This window comes from Cervus canadensis, chromosome 1 (assembly GCF_019320065.1).
Source record: "Cervus canadensis isolate Bull #8, Minnesota chromosome 1, ASM1932006v1, whole genome shotgun sequence".
NCBI lineage: Eukaryota > Metazoa > Chordata > Mammalia > Artiodactyla > Cervidae > Cervus > Cervus canadensis.
Window position 1 is genome coordinate 23,907,455 of NC_057386.1, and position 24,225 is coordinate 23,931,679.

At 39.6% G+C, this 24,225-nt stretch overlaps 1 protein-coding gene across 2 annotated transcripts in view; it reads right to left on the minus strand.

Annotated features, from left to right (window-relative positions):
- LOC122443079 (speckle type BTB/POZ protein) overlaps positions 1-23,711 on the minus strand; it is an 83,351-nt gene extending 59,640 nt beyond the window's left edge. Inside the window, exon 1 of one of the 2 annotated variants that reach the window (XM_043470907.1) lies at positions 23,529-23,711. The gene's annotated coding sequence lies outside the window, so the exon portion shown is untranslated. The remainder of the gene's footprint in view (positions 1-23,528) is intronic. The other variant, XM_043470894.1, reaches the window with a different exon arrangement.
- Positions 23,712-24,225: the final 514 nt, after the last annotated feature.

Genomic DNA, 24,225 nt, shown 5'->3' on the forward strand with positions numbered 1-24,225 from the left:
AAAATACAACCGTTTTTGTGTGTATTTTAACATAACCACAAAAAAGAGTTACTAAAGCACTTATTCAAAAGACAAGTCAAAGTTTCTATAAGTCAAAGGCAGACAAAAAAGAACCTAAAAATTTAAACAAGGATTTACTGAAAACAGAATAATAACAGCCACTCCTTTTTTTTTTTTGCCCCTGCCTTTTAGACAATCAAAATCACTACAATCACCCTCATTTCATTAATTTCTATGGCTTTATAGTTTCCACAGACTCTCCTGCCTAGCTCTTCTGCAATGCAAACCAACTTCCTGCCATGAGACATAACATGGCTATCTGGTTGGCATCTCAAACTAAGTAAGTCCAAAATGTAGGTCCATCCTCCCTCAAAAAATCTGACTGTCTTCCAGCGATCCTACCATTCATCTAAATACTCAAGCTATAAACACTAGACTAGCTTCAACTTCCTACTCTCCCTCACTTCCCCACCTCCCCCTCAATTTGGTTAATCATCATGTCTTATCAATTTTACCTCAGAAATACATCCCAAACTTGTCTGTTTCTCTTGATCTCCAGGAACAACCACCAGTTTAATTAATTCAGAACATTAGTATACTGCAATATTACCTTAATTGCAAGATTTTATTTCATTCCTGCTGAGTAAGCTGTTTTGACCATACCATCTCTGCATTAAGGTTTCCTCTACCTAGAATGCCTTTCTTTCTTCTTTGGAGAGGTAAACAGCTACTCTAATCTTTCCAAGCAGAATTAAATGCTTCCTTCCTAGTCACTCTCAAAGTGTAGATCTCTTGCTATTATATGTCTTTCCCACTAGACTGAGTGTCCCAGGAGGGCACTTAACTGTGTTATATTCACCTTAGTAAGCCAAGTGTCTAGGCAGTGCCCAGTTAATACTAGGTGCTTAGTAAATGTTGAAAAAGGAATGAGTGAATAGATAATGATCCAGATAGAATGGCTTCAAAGATTTTTACTTCTCTTTGCTAAGATTCATGCTTACCAAGTGATCTTTTGCTTAGAACACAGTAGTTACTAGTTATATGATCTCAGGCAAGTTACTAAAAAAAAAAGCCTCTCTATACCTCCTCACCTGTAAAATACAGATAAGAATACCTCCCTCATAAGGTTATTGTGAAAATTAAATGAGCTAAATACAAGTAAAATGGGCTTCCTCAGTGGCTCAACAGTAAAGAATCCACCTGCAAAGCAGAAGACTTGGTTTTGATCCCTGGGTTGGGAAGATCCCCTGGATAAGGAAATGGCAACCCACTCCAGTATTCTTGTCTGGGAAATCCCATGGACGGGGAACCCAGCAGGCTACAGTCCATGGGGTGGCAAAAGAATCGGACACAACTTAGCAACTAAACAACAGCAACTAAACAACAAGTAAAATGCTTAAAACAGAAGCTGACACATATTAAGCACTCAGTGAACATTAGCTATTATTACTATTTTTAAAAATACTGTGACACTAGGAGGGGAAAGGACTGAGCAGACACATGTTTTCTAGGTCATGGAAAGGACTGCCCCTCAATGTACCTGAATAAAACCTTCACCATGTACCTTAATAAAATGGCATTCTGGGGCCTTCCCAGGTGGTCCAGCAGTTAAGAATCTGCCTGTGAGTGCAGGGGACATAGGTTCAATCCCTGGTTTGGGAAGATTCCACATGCTGCAGGGCAAATAAGACCATGTACCCCAACTACTGAAGCCTAGGGCCTAGAGCCCTTGATCTGCAACAAAAGTAGCCACTGCAATGAGAAACATGCACACAACTAGAAAGTAACCCTAGTTCACCACAACTAGAGAAAGCCTCTGTGTAAGGATGAAGACACAGAGCAGCCATAAATAAATACATCAGTTCAGTTCAGTCACTCAGTCTTGTTCGACTCTTTGCGACCCGATGGACTGCAGCGCACCAGGCCTCCCTGTCCATCACCAACTCCCGTAGTTTACTCAAACTCATCCATTGAGTCAGTGATGCCATCCAACCATCTCATCCTTTGTCCTCTCCTTCTCCTCCCGCCTTCAATCTTTCCCAGCATCAGGGTCTTTTCAAACGAGTCAGCTCTTTGCATCAACTGGCCAAAGGATTGGAGTTTCAGCTTCAACATCAGTCCTTCCAATGAATATTCAGGACTGATCTCCTTTAAGATGGACTAGTTGGATCTCCTTGCAGTCCAAGGGACTCTCAAGAGTCTTCTCCAACACCACAGTTCAAAAGCATCAATTCTTCGGTGCTCAGCTTTCTCTATAGTCCAACTCTCACATCCATACATGACTGCTGGAAAAACCATAGCTTTGACTAGATGGACCTTTGTTGGCAAAGTAATGTCTCCGCTTTTTAACATGCTGTCTTAGTTGGTCATAGCTTTTCTGCCAAGGAGCAAGTGTCTTTTAATTTCATGGCTGCAGTCACCATCTGCAGTGATTTTGGAGCCCAAGAAAATAAAGTCTGACACTGTTTCCCCATCTATTTGCCATGAAGTGATGGGACCGGATGCCTTGATCTTAGTTTTCTGAATGTTGAGCTTTAAGCCAGCTTTTTCACTCTCTTCTTTCACTTTCATCAAGAGGCTCTCTAGTTCTTCACTTTTTGCCATAAGGGTCGTGTCATCTGCGAATCTGAGGTTACTGATGTTTCTCCAGGCATTCTTGATTCCAGCTTGTGCTTCATCCACCCCAGCGCTTCTCATGATGTACTCTGCATACAAGTTAAATAAGCAGGGTGACAATATACAACCTTGACGTAGCCCTTTCCCTATTTGGAACCAGTCTGTTGTTCCATGGCCGGTTCTAACTGTTGCTTCCTGACCTGCATACAGATTTCTCAAGAGGCAGGTCAGGTGGTCTAGTATTCCAATCTCTTGAAGAATTTTCCACAGTTTGTTGTGATCCACATAGTCAAAGGCTTTGGCATAGTCAATAAAGCAGAAATAGATGTTTTTCTGGAACTCTCTTGCTTTTTCGGTGATCCAGCGGATGTTGGCAATTCGATATCTGGTTCCTCTGCCTTTTCTAAATCCAGCTTGAACATCTGGAAATTCATGGTTCATGTATTCTTGAAGCCTGGCTTGGAGAACTTTGAGCATTACTTTACTAGCATGTCAAATGAGTGCAGTTGTGCGGTAGTTTGAGCATTCTTTGGCATTGCCTTTCTTTGGGACTGGAATGAAAACTGACCTTTTCCAGTCCTGTGGCCACTGCTAAGTTTTCCAAATTTGCTGGCATGCTGAGTGCAGAACTTTTACAGCATCATCTTTTAGGATTTGAAATAGCTCAACTGAAATTCTATCACCTCCACTAGCTTTGTTCGTAGTGATGCTTCCTAAGGTCCACTTTTCTTTGGACTCCAGGATGTCTGGCTCTAGGTGAGTGACCACACCACTGTGATTATCTGGGTCATGACGATCTTTTTTGTCCAGTTCTTCTGCGTATTCTTGCCACCTCTTCTTAATATCTTCTGCTTCTGTTAGGTCCATACCATTCCTGTCCTTTATTGAGCCCATCTTTGCATGCAATGTTCCCTTGGCATCTCTAATTTTCTTGAAGATATTTCTAGTCTTTCATATTCTTTTGTTTTCCTCTATTTCTTTGCACTGATCACTGAAGAAGGCTTTCTTATCTCTCCTTGCTATTCTTTTGAACTGTAAATACATAATTAAAAAAAAAAAAAAAGGCATTCTGGTTTATCCCTCAGCCCAACGTCAGCTTGGCTAGCCACTTTTTTGTGAGACCAATCAACTTTGGTGCACCGAAAAAACAAGTGTACTTGAAAAACTAAGGAATGGATCCTAAATCCTGAAAACCCCACCAAGTTAACAGCATCCTGATAAGGCCTGTCAAAAGAGCTAGATAGTCAAACTTACAACCTTGGTTCCATCTAAAAGGCAACACTGGTCAGAAATGATTCAGTGAAAAGAATGTGATGCTATGCAGGAGATACTTAAAGTATACCACAAATTAGTTTTAACATGATTATATACTTTAAAGAGAAAATCTTAGCTTTAAGAAGCACTTGTCAGGGGCTTTCCTGGTGGTCTAGTGGTTAAGAATCTGCCTTGCAACATTGGGACATCAGTTCAATCCCTGGTCTGGGAAGATTCCACATGCTGCAGGGCAACTAGGCCCCTATGCCACAATGACTGAGCCTGTGCTCTGGAGCCCATATGCAGCAACCACTGAAGCCCTGAGCACCCTAGCGCCTGCACTCCGCAACAAAAGAAGTCACCACAATGAGAAGCCAATACGAACAGTAGCCCTGGCTCTTTGAAACGACAGAAAGTCTGCGCACAGCAACAAACACCCAGTGCAGCCAAAAAATTAAATAAAAATTTTTTATAACTACTAGTCAGTTCTCAATTATCTACACTAAAGGAGGTGAAAAGTGGTGTAAATAAGTCAAAACAGACAGTAAAAGAAGAAATCCTTAACATTTCACTTTGGAATGTATTATGTACTTTTTCCTATAGATGTATAACCGAAATTGCATATGGGCTGGACTAATAATAAAGTGTATTTACACAGCTTGGCCATATATTAAAGACATCATGGAAGTGAATTCAGAAAGCCAGCATGAGATAAATTCCTATAGATAATTTACATGAGGATAATTTAAAACTATTATTGTGTAATAGTTCTTCTCAACCTCACAGCATCCTCTTGAGGCTCAATCTTAGGTCACTGATTCTTTCAAATGAAAATCTGTAATTGTCATTTAGAAATACAAGGTGAGAAAAATTGAGTTGCCAAAAGTGAATGAACCTAGACCTGGGGAGCCATGAGATAATCATGCAACTGAGAGGTTTTGCTCCCACAGATATGTAGGTGCATTATTGTGCCTACGGAGGTGGAAGAGGGTATCAACCTAATCGCAGGCCAATTTATTTCATAAAATCAAGGTATTCTTGAAAGTTTATGTAACAATTTCAAGTGCCAGAAAGGACTTCGGCAATCACCCTGTTTAAACCCTTTGATTTTACAGAAGAAACTGAGATACACAAAAGCTGCAACATGTCTGTCAAGCTATATAATAAAGTGAATATTTAAGTATCACTTTTTTATTGAGATATAACATATAACACTGTGTTAGTTTTAGCTGCACAACATAATGATTTGATATACACATATATAGTGAAATAATCACCACGATAAGTTTAGTTAATATCCATCATCACAGAGTCACACAATTGCGTGTGATAATAACTTTTAAGATCTACAGGAAGTTCATTATTTAAATAATTCACTTATATAAATAAATAACCTATATTTCTTGTAAAAAGAGACTTTTTTTTGCTTAAATTGGACCACATTATCTGCTTTATCTTAAAGTTCCCTACTGTACAACTTCAGATGTACCAAAAATAAAAGCAGTCCTCTGGAATAGAACGTTACTCCCATAAAGCCTCTCCACTACAGCACAGCAGGAACCCTCCTTTCCGATCAGTCTAACCACCTACTCTAGACTATTTGTCAGCTCATACACACGTTCCTCAAATTTGTTATTCCATTCTGAAGACTAGGAACGTTCTCCTACCTCGTATGTGAATACCACTCTTCTGGATACCAGGTCAGACTTCACCTTGCCTTGAAGTGTTTCCTAATCACTTCAGTTCACTCTGAATTCCCATCATATTTATTGTCACTTTCTTGGCAGTTAACAAATGTTACTTAGAATCCCTTACCTGATCATTAATATCGGATGCCCAGAACTGTATGTGTTTTTCCTTACCCTCAATTATCTTTTGGTATGTGTAGCGAGAACTTGGAACAGGCACATAAAAACTGAAACAAAAACAGTTGGCAAAAAGGTAAAATTGATTTTTTCCCCCTTTACTAAAATGTCCTTTAATGCTGTTTATTTTTTCAACCATTAAGATACTAAAAGAATAATTAGGGGAAATGGAATATTATATAACCTTCAACACAGCAATTCCACTTCCGCTCTAAGAGTCCATCCTAAGGAATCAATCTGATCAGTGTATAAAAAGATTCATCACAGCATAATTTATAAGCAAAAATTGGAGAAAAAAGAAGTTCATTAGTAGGGAATTCACCACATAAAATATGATGCACCCATATAACATTATTTTTATGTAGTTACTTTAAAAGCTTATTTTTAATGACATGAAAATTTTAAAGTTTTTTCTACTTTTCTCTCCACGATTTAATAATCAGAAAAAAGCAAAATCTTCTCACTCTGAAAAAAATAGAGGATAGATTTGAAATAACATACAACTCTTTATCACTTAAGAAGTAAAACACTAGCTTAGGAAGATAAATAGTCCCTAACAATGTATCAAAGTCAAAATATAATTATTTTCATAATCAACATGTTGCTTCTTCATGCCAGAAGTTTCTGAAATAATTACCCACAACTTTCTCTGAAGGAAGTGTTCACCTATTCAGAGGACATCTCTGTAAATGGTGACAGGGAAGCAATGAGTCATCAAGTCAAGTCAACAATGACCACCACTATCATCCCATCACCAGACCAAGGAGGCAGAGGGGAAATCCACTTATTTAGCACCTCTGATCAACAGATTTGAACACTGAAGTACACAAAGACCAAGACGGTACTCGGTTGTCTTTTGTTGACTGGACTTCAACTTCAAAGGCTCCCACAGCCATTCCATTTCAGGTCCTCATTTACACTCTCATCCATTAGCAAGGACCTCCTGGAATTGTTTCTACTTTCCAGATGCTACCTTCTGAATTTTTCTCTCTGAACTTCTATTCAGTTTACCAAGAGGAAGGGAAGACTCACGATGAGAAAGCAAGTACAAAAGCCCTGAAGGAGGATCTAGCTGGGCATGCTGGAGGAACAGAAGGAAAGCCTGTGCAGTTTGAACATGGTGCACAAAGGAAAACATCACAAAAAATAGACAGGGACCATATCACAGAGGGCCTAACAGGTCATAATAAAGACTTTGGATGTTGTATTTTCAAAATTTTTTACACTCCCATGGTGAACTAATTTTAAGTAAATAAAACACAGGTCTATGTTGCAAAGCTCACCTGCTCTTCCAACAGATTAAATTGCCTGCCTGCTAAGCAGCCTCTTAAATGTCAATACATGCAAAGCCAAACGCTTTATTTATATCTGCTAACAGACTGGGTTTCCCAGGTGGCTCAGTGGTAAAGAATCTGTCTGCCACGCAAGAGCCATAGGTTCGATCCCTGGGTCAGGAAGGTCCCTTGGAGAAGGAAACAGCAACCCACTCCAGTATTCCTGCCTAGAAAATCCCATGGACAGAGAACCCTGGTGGGCTACACAACTTAGTGACTAGGCAACAACAAGAGACCATTACCCAGGCTTGACATCTCAAAGCTATTTTTCACTCCTTGTCTACTGTCCATCCCCACTACCTAGGGGCTTCACAGGTTTCCGAATCTCCGACCTACTTTTTCTTTTCTAGTCCCAATGCCACCGTCCTAGTTCACACTAGCATCATTTCTTGTTCAGATTACTGGAACAGGCTAACCACTTTCCAGACTTTCAGTTCCTTCCACATCAAATGTATCCTATATGATGTCATTTAGATACTTTTAAGACCATCAGCAAGCAGGTTATATACAATTTATTAACTGAAATCCTGACTTTACTTCAAGCTCCACTCACATTCCTGCCTCCTTAATATTTTATACTCAGCCTCATTCACATCTCAGATTTTAACAGGTCTAAAACTGAAGATCCTGACTTCTGATCTTCCTTCCAAACCCTCACCTGCTCCTTCCACTCCTATCTCCTGCTTCCATCTCTGTAAGTGGTACCTCTACCCACCCATGGACTTGAGACAGAAACCTGGAAATCATCCTTGACATTTTCTTCTCCCAAACCCCCACATTCACTCTAAAATTTGATAGATTCTCTGACCTACTTCTCAAAAACGTCTCTCCATCACCTCTGCCACTGAGTTCTACCTTCAAAGATTCTTATTTAGGTGTTATAAGGTGCAGCTGGGCTTCAGGAACTTCAAAAGCTCCCCAGGTGATTCTAACATGCAGTTAAGGACTCACCCACTGCTCTACAGGTCCCAGACTCCTACTAACCTCTCCAAGCTTATTTCTACCACTTTCTCCCTTGTTTACCTAACTCCAGCCACCCTGGCCTCCTTGCTCATTTCTTGCAAATGCCAGGCACATATATTCCTCCTGGCTTTTGCCCTTGCTACTCCCTCTGCCTGGAGCTTCTGGTTTACTCTTCCACTTTCTACTTTTACAGATATTACTCAAATATTACCTTTGTAGTGATTTAATGAGACATTCCTTGGCCATTCTATCTAAACTTGCAATACCCAACTCCACCCAAACACTCAGTATCTCTTTCTCCAGCTTTATTTCTCTCCGTGGGACTTAACCACCTTCTAACATAACCATATATTTTATTTATCTTGTTTACTACCTGAATATGCACTTCATGAGAGCAGAGATTTTCATCTGTTTTGTTCCTTCACTATATCCCCAGCACCTAGAACATCATCTGGCACAAGGCAAGTACTCCATTAAAAATTTAACTCCTCAGCAAGGCCTTCCCAGATTCCTAAATTAAACTTAATTTCACCATTTGCCCCCCCCCCCGACGTAGTAATTTATTCCCTTCCTTCATAACAACATTTACGGTAATTTGTAATTATATTTTATTTGTTGAAGTTCCTTTCCTAGAGTGGAAATTCTCAAATATGGGTTTTCTGTTTGGTTCACCATTATATACAGCATTCCTCATGACTAAGTGGCACAGAGCAACTATTTAAAATTTTTTTGATGAATGAACTAACAAATGATTGAGGCCAAATAAATTTTCTGAAAGCACACTCTGATCATATTATTTTTTCAAAAAATGTCAAAGTCTCTCTATCACTTACCACATTAAACCCTAACTGCCTGGTCCTGGTAGAAGACCTCCCAGATTCTGAGCCAATTTCCTTTCCTTCCTTATCTCCTAGTTTCCCATGTGTCTTTTCCTTCAGCTACACTACAGTGCTCATTATTTCCAGTACACACCCTATACTAACAACGCATCTCCCCACCTCCACATTTTTGCTCTTGACATTCCTTCTGCCTGAACTGACTTTTTATTTCTGCCTATTGAAATTCCAGCCTTCAAAATACCTACCCTTCAAAGCGCAGTTCAAATGCAACCTTTACAAAGACAGTCTTTCCACCCTAACTTTCCCAATTGAATGGTGTCTTCCTTTTGGTTTTTTTTGGCTGCACCACGCAGCCTGGGGGACCATAATTTCCTGGCCATGGATCAAACCCGTGTCCCTGTAGTGGAAGCACTAAGTCTGAACTACTGAACAGCCAGGGAAGCCCTCTTTCTCTTCTAAACACCAAAATACTGGGTTGACCAAAAAGGTCATTCAGGTTTTTCCATAACATCTTACAGAAAAACTTGAACGACTTTATACAGTACTTTATATAATACCACAACCCAATATATAATACTGGCTTAATTCCCCACTCATTTCAGAACATACCTTTTACCAAACCTTTTGTTTACAGTCACTCAATAGGTGTCTGCTGAAGTCAGCTAACACCACCAGTCCTGTCTCTGTCATAAAATATATTTAAATTTGGGGGGAGGGGTGTTTTCTTTCACAAGATTCTTAAATGACCAAAAGATTTAAAGCTGCAATAGCAGATTCCTAGCCTTAACCTTCCCTCCTATGCCTTTTCTGAAAAGGCAAGATCGTCCCAAAAGCAATTTTTGCAGCTCAGATTTTTTTTAATTTTTATTTAAATTTATTTATTTTTCACTGGAGCGTAATTACTTTACAATATCGTGCTGGTTTCTGTCACATATCAACACGAATCAGCCACAGAGTATACGGATGCCCCCTCCCTCTTAAACTTCCCTCCCACCCCACCCTACCCCTCTAGGTTGTCACACAGCACCAGATTTGGCAGCTCAGATATTTTATGTATTCAACTGCTTGAAAAAAAGTGTTAAGCTACACATGCTACTATGTGACTAAAGTCCATAAAGTGAAAAACTGAAAGTGAAAGTCACTCAGTTGTGTCTGACTCTTTGCGACCCCAGGGACTATACAGTCCATGGAATTCCCCAGGCCAGAATACCGGAGTGGGTAGCCTTTCCCTTCTCCAGGGGATCTTCCCAACCCAGGGATAGAACCCAGGTCTCCCTAATTGCAGGCAGATTCTTCACCAGCTGAGCCACAAGGGAAACTCTGTAAGCCATATTAAAATGGGTTACCCTACGATTATGACGTTTGAAGGACTAGCTGAAAATCTGAATGCCTTAAATTCTGCTGTTTGAAAACAATAATTACTAGGAAAGTATTTCTGTTCAATAAAAAATCTGAAACTTTTTATAATCTTTTAAGTATCCCATTACTTTGCCAACAAAGGTCCGTCTAGTCAAGGCTATGGTTTTTCCAGTGGTCATGTATGGATGTGAGAGTTGGAATGTAAAGAAAGCTGAGCACAGAAGAATTGATCTTTGAACTGTGGTGTTGGAGAAGACTCTTGAGAGTCCCCTGGACTGCAAGGAGATCCAACCAGTCCATCCTAAAGGAAATCAGTCCTGGATGTTCATTGGAAGGATTGATGTTGAAGCTGAAACTCCAATCCTTTGGCCAGTTGATGCAAAGAGCTGACTCGTTTGAAAAAACCCTGATGCTGGGAAAGATTGAAGACAGGAGAAGGGGACAACAGAGGATGAGATGGTTGGATGGCATCACCAACTCAATGAACATGAGTGTGAGCAAACTCCGGGAGTTGGTGATGGACAGGGAGGCCTGGCGTGCTGCAGTCCATGGGGTCACAAAGAGTCGGACAGGACTGAGCGACTGAACTGAACTGAAGTATCCCTTCATTTCTCCATCACATTAAATATTGTTAAGTAACAGCACTAGCAATCCAGTAAAATTCTACCATGAAACACTTGTTGTACCTCAAATAATAGATCTTTGTTACCTTACCCACTGTGGTTCCCAAAGTGTAGTTCATAAATCCTTGAAAGTCCCTTTCAGTGAGTTTGTTTAAACTATTTTCACAGTATTAAGAAATTTTTGCCTTTTTCATTGTCTTGGCATTTGCACAGGTATACAAAATCGATGCATTAGTATAAAGAAAGGTAATGGCGTCAAACTGTACTAAAGTCATGCGTGTCTCTTACCATTATGGACTAGTATTCTTTTTAAAAAGTCAATTTCACTGAAATTATTCCTGAGGAAGCAGTATTAATTTTATCAAATCTGAGCCCTTGTATGGGTCTTTTAAATATTCTGCATGATGAAATGGGAAGTATGTAAATAGCACTTCTATAGGATACTCCAGTACATTGGCAGTCTCCAGAAAAACCTCTTGTACTCTTGATTTGTGAGCTAAACTAAGTGCTTTTTTCATGGAATACTACTTTTACTTGGAACAACGGGCAAACTGTGGTTATTCAGACATGAATATTCAGCAGACGTTTTCTTGAAAATGAAGTGATTCTGTCACTTCAAGGAAGACAACTGACAGTATTTGTAACTAATGGCAAAATCAAAGCTTTTAATCAAAAATTAAAATCTTGGAAATATTGTAGCTGCATAGATTCCCAATACTTAAAATTTTTTTCTGATAGGAAGGAGAATGATATTAGTTAATGTGGTTTTTTTGGTATAATATTATAAAATGTGTCATTTGGAAGATGTTTAACTCAATGAACCAACATTTCCAAACAACCAGTGCACGATATCATAAAACCAAGTATCAGTTAAAGATCTATTTAAAGTACAAGAAAGACCAATGAATTTTAATATACAACATGATTTCAGATTCCACACTACAATGTAACTTATGAAGAAACTTCTGATTATCAAGTTTTGGTGTAGTATGAGAGAATATGCACAGCTGTCTGAAAATGCTGCTCCCTTTCCCAACTACAAGTACTTTGAGGACACATTTTCTTCATATATTTCAATCAAAACAATCTATCACATCAGGTTGAATATAGAAGCAGATATGATAGTCTAGCTGTCTATTAAGCTGGATATTTAAGAGATTTGCAAAAATCTAAAAATACCACTTCTAATTTTTTAGTCTTTTTTTCAAAAAATATATTATTTGTGTTAATATGATATTTAAAGTAATTGATTATTTTTAAATGCTTTATGTTTTAATTTCTAATTTAGTAACTATGAATAGATATAAACTACACAAAGAAAAACTCAAAACTCAATTTTTAAGAGTGTAAAGAGTCCTAAGACCAAAAAGTTTTGAGAACCACTGCTTAAGAGAACTTGCCTCTGATTCCAGCCACCCTCAAAACTGCTTTTTGAATCCACAACCAGAGCGGAACCTGGGGCAGATATCTGTCCAGGCGAAGTCAAGCCTTAGACTGACGAAATCAAATGTTGCTCAGGAATCTGAATTAAGCTTCATGGATACTAAGGTCTGTATGTGGTGGAACACTAGACTCTATTAACTGCTAAAATATCTGAACTGTTTCAGTGCCAGCCCTTTCTGAAGCCCTGGTCAGCTTTTCCTTGGATTCTATAACAGCTATTTCCTTTTGATAAATAACTTTTATATGAGCTATTTTATTTTATTTTTTATATGAGCAATTTTAAATAGGCTTATTTTCCTTATGATCAAGAAAATCTTAATACCACAGAACCTCAATGTCATTACAAAAACAGTTTAATTTGGGTCCTTATATGAGACAACAAATTATAACAAGGTTCTCCTCCATTTGAAGACAATATTCCTATATAAAAGTAAATATCACTCCAACAAAATTAAAAACTGAATGGAAATTATTGGTTCATTCAGAATAACAGACAAACTTAATAACCAGCTGTTACATAAGAGAGGTTTGATAATTTCCTTTCTCTTGGAAAAGACCCTTATATATCATGTCAATATAATTTAGACAGCCTATGGTGTCATTAAACCACACCAATCTGACAGGGTTTTTCACAGAGGTTGATGAACAGAAAAAGAACAAGGTCATGAGACCTGCCCTACCAGGCAGAACAACTATCATAAAGCTATGACAATGAAGACAGTGTAGTATCAGCACAAAATATGCAAACAGGCCAATGGTACAGAATATAGAGAACACAAACACAAACCCTCATATATTTGGAAACACGTTAAGTGGTATCATGGCATCCAGTCCCATCACTTCGTGGCATTACTAAGATCATGGTATCAGATTCTATCACTTCATGGTAAATAGACAGGGAAACAATGGAAACAGTGACAGACTTTATTTTCTTGGGCTCCAAAATCAATGCAGATGGTGACTGCAGCCATGAGATTAAAAGACACTTGCTCCTTGGAAGAAAAGCTATGACCAACCTAGACAGCATATTAAAAAGCAGAGATGTTACTTTGCCAACAAAGGTCCGTCTAGTCAAAGCTATGGTTTTTCCAGTAGTCATGTATAGATGTGAGAGTTAGACTATAAAGAAAGCTGAGCACCAAATAATTGATCCTTTTGAACTATGATGTTGAAGAAGGCTCTTGAGAGTCCCTTGGACTGCAAGGAGATCCAGCCAGTCCATCCTAAAGGAAATCAGTCCTGAATATTCATTGGAAGGACTGATGCTCAAGCTGAAACTCCAATACTTTGGCCACCTGATGTGAAAAACTGACTCACTGGAAAAGACCCAGATGCTGGGAAATACTGAAGGCAGGAGAAGAGGATGACAGAGGATGAGACGGTTGGATGCCACCACGGACTCAATGGACATGAGTATGAGCAAGCTCCAGGAGTGATGGTGATGGATAGGAAAGCCTGGCATGCTACAGTCCACAAAGTTGCAAAGAGTCAGACATGACTGAACTAAACTGAACTGAAATGTTATCATAAAGTTGCAGTGGGCAAACATGACTATTCAACACATGATAGTGGTTTACCAGGTGATCCTTATGGAAAGAAAATTAACCCTATTTTGGGTTATCCTAATGAAAAAAATTAGATCTCTATGTAACACCAAACATCAAAATAAATTCTAGGTGGATTAAAAACCTAAATGTGAAAAGTGTGACTTTAAAACTTGTAGAAGAAAACACAGGATGTAACTACTACCTCACAAAAAACATACAGCATAAAAGAAAAAAAAATCTTTAAAGTTTAAACTTAGTTTCAAAAAAAGATAAAGCTAAAAAACACATTAAAACATACCCATTAGGATGGTTACTATTTTTTTTTTTTTTAAAAAAAGTATAGGGATAACAAGTATTGCCAAAGACTCACATTAAACTGTGTGGAGGTTCCTCAAAAAACATAAAAATAGAATCAACATATGATTCAGCAATTCCACTTCTGGGTATAAACCCAAAAGAATTGAAACCAGAGTCTCAGATATTTGTCCACCTATGTTCAGAGCAGCATTATTCATAAGAGCAAAAGGTGGCAGCAACCCAAGTATCCATTGGTGGATGAATGGATAAACAAAATGTAATTATATACAAACAAGGGAGTATTATGCAGTCTCTGAAAGGAAGGAAATTCTGACACATGCTACAGCATGGATGAACCTCATGGATATCATGTTAGGTGAAATAAGCCAGATATAAAAGGACAAGTACTACATGATTCCACTCATATGAAGTATCTAAAGTAGTCAAAATCATAGAAACAGCAAGTAGTACCTGTTTTAAATACCAATAAAAGGACTATGTAAATCTCAAATCAAGGTGAATGATTACACATATATCTCTTTTTCCTTACAAATAAACAGATTGCTAGGAGGAATTAGAGGCCTTCAGAGAACTACTGCAAGCTCTTCTTTGATATAGCTGGTGACTCAGTCTGAAGATTTATGCCAACAGCTTCTTAGAAAGCAACACTAAAGAATAAAGGTCTTTGAGAACTGCCCTCGTGGTCCACTGGTTAAGACTTCATGATTCCACTATAAGGGGTGCAGGTCTGATCCCTGGTTGGGAAACTAAGATCCCATATACCGCACGGCACAGTAAAAAAAAAAATTTTTAATTGTTAAAAAAAAAAAAAAAGAATAAAGGTCTTCACAGTCAAGTAAGGGTTACTGTCCAAATATATAATTCCCATTTTGAGGTCTGCATCCAGCATTCCCAAAGCTGCATGACCAACTCTGCCACACACAGCAACTGTACAACTCCTGCCAATTCTACTAAAACATGACCATAGTTGCAATAATGAAGGCCCGAGTGTTTCCTAAAGAGGCTAAGCTTCAAAATCTTTTTAAAACTATAACAGAAGCTTGTCAAAAACAAAAGTAAAGGAAGCTACTGGAATGATTCACCATAACTGAAAACAAACACAAGAAACAGGTGTGCTTCCCTGAATACACAACCAAAATTTAATATGGAGCCAGTACTGTTATGAAACCAGGTTGAGAATAAGCTTATAAAATCTGAAAGTAAATATGACAAGATGGCAAAAAGAAAACTGAATTTCAGATAAATATCAGAATACTGTTATTGTCAGGCTTTGAGTAACCTGAAATCAGTAAGTTACTCAAAATATCACTAAAAGGTTCAGAGTCTTATAAATCATTTTCTGCTAAGGCAGGAACATTTCATGCAAAGATGGGAACAATAAAGGACAGAAATGGTATGGACCTAACAGAAGCAGAAATTAAGAAGAGGTGGCAAGAATACATAGAAGAACTATACAAAGAAGATCTTCAAGACCCAGATAATCGTGACGGTGTGATCACCAACCTAGAGCCAGACATTCTGGAATGCAAAGTCAAGTGGGTCTTAGGAAGCATCACTACGAACAAAGCTAGTGGAGGTGATGGAATTCCAGTTGAGCTATTTCAAATCCTGAAAGATGATGCTGTAAAAGTGCTGCACTTAGTATGCCAGCAAATTTGGAAAACTCAGCAGTGGCCACAGGACTGGAAAAGGTCAGTTTCATTCCAATCCCAAAGAAAGGCAATGCCAAAGAATGCTCAAACTACCGCACAACTGCACTCATTTGACATGCTAGTAAAGTAATGCTCAAAGTTCTCCAAGCCAGGCTTCAAGAATACATGAACCATGAATTTCCAGATGTTCAAGCTGGATTTAGAAAAGGCAGAGGAACCAGATATTGAATTGCCAACATCCTCTGGATCATCGAAAAAGCAAGAGAGTTCCAGAAAAATATCTACTTCTGCTTTATTGACTATGCCAAAGTCTTTGACTGTGTGGATCACAACAAACTGTGGAAAATTCTTCAAGAGATGGGAATACCAGACCACCTGACCTGCCTCTTGAGAAATCTGTATGCAGGTCAGGAAGCAACAGTTAGAACTGGCCACAGAACAAGAGACTGGTTTCAAATAGGGAAAGGACTACGTCAAGGCTGTATATTGTCACCCTGCTTATTTAACTTATATGCAGAGTACATCATGAGAAGCGCTGGGGTGGATGAAGCACAAGCTGGAATCAAGATTGCCTGCAGAAATATCAATAACCTCAGATATGCAGATCACACGACCCTTATGGCAAAAAGCAAAGAAGAACTAAAGGGCCTCTTGATGAAAGTGAAGGAAGAGAGTGAAAAAGCTGGCTTAAAGCTCAACATTCAGAAAACTAAGATCAAGGCATCTGGTCCCATCGCTTCATGGCAAATAGATGGGGAAACAGGGCAAACAGTGACAGGCTTTATTTTCTTGGGGTCCAAAATCACCACAGATGGTGACTGCAGCCATGAAATTAAAAGATGCTTGCTCCCTGAAAGAAAAGTTATGACCAACCTAGACTGCGTATTAAAAATCAGAGATGTTACTTTGCCAACAAAGGTCCGTCTAGTCAAAGCTATAGCTTTTCCAGTAGTCAAGTATGGATGTGAGTTGGACTATAAAGAAAGCTGAGCAATGAAGAATTGATGCTTTTGAACTGTGGTGTTGGAGAAGACTCTTGAGAGTCCCTTGGACTGCAAAGAGATCCAACTAGTCCATCCTAAAGGAAATCAGTCCTGAATATTCATTGGAAGGACTGATGCTGAAGCTGAAACTCCAATGCTTTGGCCACCTGATGTGAAGAACCGACTCATTGGAAAAGACCTTGATGCTGGGAAAGACTGAAGGCAGGAGGAGAAGGGGATGAGAGAAGATGACATGGTTGGATGGCATCACCGACTCAATGGACTTGAGTGTGAGCAAACTCCGGGAGTTGGTGATGGACAGGGAGGCCTGGTGTTCTGCAGTCCCTGGGGTCGAAAAGAGTCGGACACAACCGAGCCACTGAACTGACTGACTGAGCAATTAGTTTAGACCCTAAAACAGGTTTAGAATATAGCTCCATTGTATCTTTCCCTTGTATTAACTTTTATTAGTGTGATGGGTTTTCAGGAAACACTGAAGATGCATCAACATTTCTGAGTCCACAGCACACAATAGAAATCCACAGGATTTAGTCCTGTTCCAGACCCTATGTTAAGACAGCTAGATATTAGAGCTCATGGCCTATCTGAAAATTTTCCTTAATTATGAATAATTTGTCACTTTTTCATGATGAAATCTAGTGATAATGAAAAATATATGTTATAAGAGCATAATCTTACATAACACTCCAACTGTGTTGGAGAAACACTTGTAAATAAGGAAAAGGGCGGAAAGACAAACACACTTACACGTGTACACACAAAAGTACATAATGCTCAAAATCCCACATCTTGAAAATATTATATACAAACTATCAGTTTATAAATTTCATCTTGTATACCCTTCATCTCAGAAAAAAAGCAAGCTTACTAATGAGAAAAGAAATTCCCCAGTCTCTTCCATGCTGTGCTGTGCTTAGTCACTCAGTCATGTCTGACTCTTTGCGACCCAATGGACTGTAGCCCGCCAGGCACCTCTGTCCATGGGAATTCTCCAGGCAAGAATACTGGGAGTGGGTAGCCATGCTCTCCTCCTGGGGATCTTCCTAACCCAGGGATTGAACCTAGGTCTCCCGAATTGCAGGTGGATTCTTTTACTGTCTGAGCCACCACGGAAGTCCAGTCTCTTCTATAGCTAACCTCATATTAATGATGTGGGGTTGGGAAGCAATGCTCTCTTGAGAGATACTAGCTATTTTTCACAAAGACTATTCAAGATAAGAAATCTGTGAGGTCTAAGATTCAGAATCCAACAATGCCAGTGACACAGAAATGAATCAAACACTAGGTGCACTGTGTTAAAAGGCACCTTTGGCTGTTAGAATTTGGGGCCAGAAGCTCCATATGGAGATGAACAACACAGTTTATTAAAACGGAAGGAAGTGTAATATAGATATATAAGCATACAGAGGTGAGGTGAGGGGACATCTGAGACAAGAAAGATACAGTGATCCAGGGAATTCCTCTACTAGAAGCTCATACACCAAGTGTAACAGGCTCCCAAAGGTCAAATATGGGACATTTTGAGCATCAAAAAAAAAAGTCTGTAATTACTGGTAAAACACAGAGTAAATTAAAATCCATGAGTTTATAAAGATACCAAAACAGAGCAAAAAAAAAAAAAAATTCATTTGCTATCATTAGAGGTACACCAACTTCTTACTCAGAAAACTGCTAAAGGATTCTGAGTAAATTAAGAATTTACCTGAACTTTTGGGAAGAAATTATAATCTATTCCTAACTGATGAGAGATATCTTTACAGATGATGGAAGGCTAATCAATGTAAAAGGAATGCCAGAATTAGAAAATTATCATTTTGTAATAACCAAAGAAATAGTTGATTCAGGCAAAGATCGTTTAGGTTTAATAGGTGATAAAATAGGTGATAAAGATTGCTGAAGAAGCTTAAGAGTATTGTGTCAAAGTGTTACTACTCTACAGATTACCTGCTAATTACAAAGTCTTTACAATGGAGAGATCTGGTATTTATCATCTTGAACAAACAAATCCATCACCATTAACAGTCAGACATTATGACATGATGTTTCTCTTATTGTGATGTGACATGAGGTACAGAGCATGACCTATGAAGTATTATTACCAAAAATGTTTAACTGAATCTAACCAAGACCTCACTGACAGTTTGTAAGGAAATATAGGGATAAAGGAACAAATTAAATGAAACTGAAAGGAAACTCCAGTTTCTCAGAAAACTCCAGAAGTGATATATTATACAAGACAAATGGCCTGGTCTCTTCAAAAAGGCAATACTGCCTCGCTCCTAAATAAAGTGTTCTAGATTTAAAAAGAGACTAAGGAAAACATTTTTGGAGAAAAAATACCAATAGCTAACAAGGGTTGTGTTGGAGACAACTGGGAAAACCTGAACATGAACTAGATATTAGATGGTACTGGGAAAGTATTGTTAATTGCCTCCACTGTGACAATGTATTGTAAGATCAATGAACTAAAACAACGTCTATTTTAAAAAGATGTACTAAAGTATTTGAAGTATTAACATGTCATGACGTCTACAATGTAAAGATTTATATATTATATATAAACACATATGCACATATAAAGTGGCTTCCCCAGTGGCTCAGCAATAAAGAATCTGCCAGCAATGCAGGAGACCTGGGTTTGTTCCCTGAGTTGGGAAGATCCCCTGAAGGAGGGCAAAGCAACCCACTCCATTATTCTTGCCTGGAGAATCCCATGGACAGAGAAGTCTGGTGGGCCACAGTCCACAGGGCCACAGAGAGTCGGACACAACCAAAGTGACTGAGTACGCACGAGTGCACATATATAGATAAAACAAATACAGTAAAACATGAAAAACTGTTGGAATCTAGGGAGTAATTGGTATAAAGATGACAACTGTACTATTCTTTCAATTTTTCGGTATGTTTACAACTTTGTACCTAGACAGCTCAAAATGCACTTCCTTTCCTCCAGGAAGGCCTCCCAAATGAATTCTCCTCTATTTTCTCACAATTCATAGTGAAGCACACATTCTGCAACTATCATTAAGAGTACTAGTAGCAATATTCTGTGCAGGCACTCAGAAAAGCATCTTAAATAACTGGGCTAGTCTTTTAACTTCTCAACAGAGTAGCAGTTCACTTGTATCAAGAATCTTGAGTCACAGCTCTCAACGGGAGATCATCAAACATCACTTATGGGCTTACAGAATTTCCCATAGAGAAACATCAGCAAGAGTGATAGGGAGAAATTAGAATATAGGTTCCACATGTCTTCCTAGCATTGCTTTTAAGAAGCCATGTTATCCAGGCATATGACTTTATTTTCATGAGATTATTCTTCAATCCAACAATATCTTTCACCACCACCCCTGGTCTGCAAAACAGTATTATGCAAAATACTGTCTGATAAACAGTATTTATCCACAACTCCTAGAGATAATGAAGCTTAACAAGTTACATAATGAACTTTAAAATCTTACACAAAAGACCACACAAAGTTTTATTGTTTTTGTAATTGTTTTGTTTTTTTGGCTGAATTGTGGGGCATGCAGGATCTTACTTCCCTGACCAGGGATCAAACCCATGCCCACTGTATTGGAAGCATGGATTTTCCACATTGGACTGCAGGGAAGTCTCCTGCAGGAAGATTTAAAAAATCACATAGTACAGTGTTGGTGAGGAAAGAGCCAGACTCACACTGCTGGCAGGAATATAAATTAATACAACTTTTATGAAAAGCAATTTAGCAATATTTAACAACATTAAAAATCCATATAGCTTTCCACCAGGAATTAATCCAACAGACACCGATGTACATAAAAAGTACATAGGAGGAATTAATTGTAGCACTGGAAACAACCTAACTATCCAATAAGCTGGCTGGATAATGGCACATCTATACCGTGGAATATCTGCCAGCTTTCAAAAAGGAAGAGGTACTCTACGTACTGTATGAAATGACAGCCAAGACATACTAAGTGACAAAAGCAAAGTGCAGAATAGTAGGTATAGAATCTTACCGTTTGTATAAACAAGAAATAAAAACAAAAACACCAAAGAATATAGAGTTGTATATGCATGTAAAAGCCTTATCTATGGAAATGTAAACAAGGTACAGATAACAATTTCCTTTGAGCGAGGTATCTAGAAGGATGAAAGAAGGACAGAAGGGGAAAGGAAGACACACTCTATGTAGTTTCCAATTTTTATATCATATGTGTGTACATGTGTTACCAATTTAAAAATTTTTTTAAACAAGGCTCTACACCAATTTAGGGCTTCCCAGGTGGCGCTAGTGGTAAAGAATTCATCTACCAACGCAGAAGACATAACAGATGCTGGTTCAATCCCCGGGTCAGGAAGATCCCCTGGAGTAGAAAACTGCAACATGCTCCAGTATTCTTACCTGGAAAATTCCATGGACAGAGGAGCTACAGTTTATGGGGCGGCAAAGAGTTAGACAGAACTGAGTGACTGAACACACTGCACCAATCTGAATTATTTAATTAATACTTATCTTAACCTAAAAGCATTTCATGTCTTCACACTATACAACTTTTTTATGAGACTTCAGTAAATTCAACCAGATAAAAACAAAGCACCCTATATGACAGAAGTCTACTGAGAAGAAAAATGGACATTTATTACCTCCATTTTACTTCCAAATTTTACCAGACTAGGGGACTTCCCTGGTGGTCCAGCGGTTAACGGCTGTGCTTCCACTGCAGGTGGCCCGGGGTTCAATCCCTGCTCAGGGAACTAAGATCCCGCATGCTGCATGCATGGCCAAAAATTTTTAAAAATTAAAGAAATTTAAAAGATTTTACCAAACTACCTGGCAGAAGTCTGGACACAGGCAACATTAAACATCTCCAAGCACTAAACTAACCACCATGAAGAGCTCTAAAAGGATAAGTCCCAAAGTATCAAATGGACATCAACCACCCTCAGCCTAAGCATGAGGTGGTCACAATAACTTAAACTTCTCAGCCTTCACACAAGAAAAAAGATGAATTCCAGCTCTTTCAAAGGATGCAAGAAGATATATGCCCCCCAAATTCTTGTGCTTCCTGTGTCATTGCTTAGCTCCAGCTGTAACCATGACAACAGAAAACAGCATAAAAGACAGCTGAACCATGCAAAGGCCAGAGTAAAATGAGGAAGTAAAAAATATATATATATACTTTAAAGCCCAAGAACATAAGGCCCTAGAGTTAAGAATGACAGCCCGTTCTCCCCAAAAAAGCCTTGAGAGATGAGTATCAAAGAAAGAACACAAAGGAAAGAAAAGAGAAAATAAGGCTTCCTAATAATATGTCCCATTCCTAAGTTATCCAGACAGGAAGCAAGGTTGGCATAGACAACTAAAAGAACACAGAAAATGTGCACCACCAGCACCCCCCCAACAATTTAACTATTCATTTCAATGCTATTCAGCAAAACTTAACCTTTTGTTTGTAAGAGTTTATCATCTCTTCACCCTGTTCTGATGGCAGCAAGTATTCAAGAGTGGCAACACAGGAGCAAATTAAGGGACCATGTATAATCTGCCAACTGAAAACACAGGTTCTAGATCACTGAGATATTACCGCACCTTAAAGTTCATTTTTAAAATTGCTCTTTGTTATTTGCAAATGTGAAAGAAACACCATTCTTCTACTTAAAACTTCCACTGGCTAAGTTATTGTTCACCAGTAGTTTCAGATTGCTTTTTTCATGTGCTATTCAAAACATCAATAATGTACAGCTAAAAACGAAAGCACTAAAGAAGATGTTTTACCAAAAAAGAGGCAAATAGGTCACACCGAGGAGGGCTAGAGATCAGAGAACACAGATGTCTTGATTTACAGTTACTACTCTAAGCCTGATACTCTTTGCTCTTTACTTTATCTGGTTCTGTGAGAATAATAAATAATTTTACTAAAAGGAATCCCCCCTTACTTTCTTTATTATGGCCCTAGTCCTCCTTAGAAAGGCCAGCAAAATCCCTTGCCAGAACAATTGCCACCTACTCCTAAATTTAGAGGAGGTTTGCACTAGCGATACAACATGACGATGGAAGAATCCGAGAAAAGAAAAGTAATACTAGAACTATAAGTTCCAATGACAGTTTCCAAAGAAGGGTCAGCGTGGGGAATGCTGGCTCTCGGAGGCGTTTGTAGCCTGGGAGTCCCTATGACAACACAAGACGCGAACGGTGCTTTGTCATAAATTCCCTCAAATAATTTAAATGCTCCCTTTTGGAGAGAAGCAACAGGCCCACTATCTGGCACCAAGTCTAGCCCACTGCCTGGGAAGAAGGCGGGCGCGCGGTCAAGTGGCTCTTTATCCCGCAGGTCCCTGCAACACAGCGATGCGCATGCGCCCCGAGGGCAGCGACCAAGCACCCCTAGCTCGTTCACACTCGAGCATGCGCAGTCGCCCATCTCGCCGCAGGCGACAGCTCACTATTTGGCAAGGGGGATGGGACTGGGAAAATTATGGGGGGGCGGGGGGGGCCGAAGGCAGGGGGCGCGTTTGTGTCTCCTGAATGCTTGGGATTAGGAGAAGGCACGACTGCTGGCATTCGCGGGCCATAATCCGGGATGTGGGAAATGGGGCAGAAAAGAGACTATGTGCGGCGCGGGGTGGTGGGGGGGAGAGTGGGGGGTCAGTCACCTCTTAAGGGAGACACCCCCCCCCCAATCAGACAGGACAACCCTTTCCCTCGACTCTCCTCCCCCCACTCACCTGAGAGCGGCGGCGACAGCTGCTGGTCCCCGTCCCCCTGCACTCGCTTCATACTGTCCGCAACATCCGGGACCTGCGGGACCGCCGATACACAAATACACACACACTCGGAGCGCGCACACTCACACACACACACACACACCGAAACACACCGGCCGGGGCGTCATGGCGTCAGCACGTCGACGCAGCGAGCGCGTACCCGCCGGGCCCCACCCCGCGCGGCCTCCGCCCCCTCTACTCCTCTCCCCTCCCCTTTTTAGGTTCTCCAGCTCCTCCTCCCTCTGCCTCAAGACTCCGCCTACCTTCCCTAGTGCGCATGCGTCCCGGGTGTCGCCGGGGCCCGAAGATTTGAAGGGAAGGAGGGGCTTGAGAAAAAAGAGGCGGGAACTCGCAGAGGGTCGCGTGTAGGGCGCGGCAGGCTGCGCAGAGGTGCGAGGACGAAACAGCGGCTCACCAAGATTGGGAGTTGGGGTGAGCGTAACAATAAAGGCATTTAACAACAGCATCTTATATTCGCTGGCAGCTTGTGGGTTACTAAGGACGTTTACATATATTACCTCATTTTTCTAACCAGTTCTGTGTAAGTATAATATTTTGAACTTCTTGATGATGTTAGAGACTTTTAAGTAACTTAAAAAATTGACCTTTCGGAAACAAAAACAAAAAGGTCCTTTCTTTTGCGGTAAGGTGGGCATGT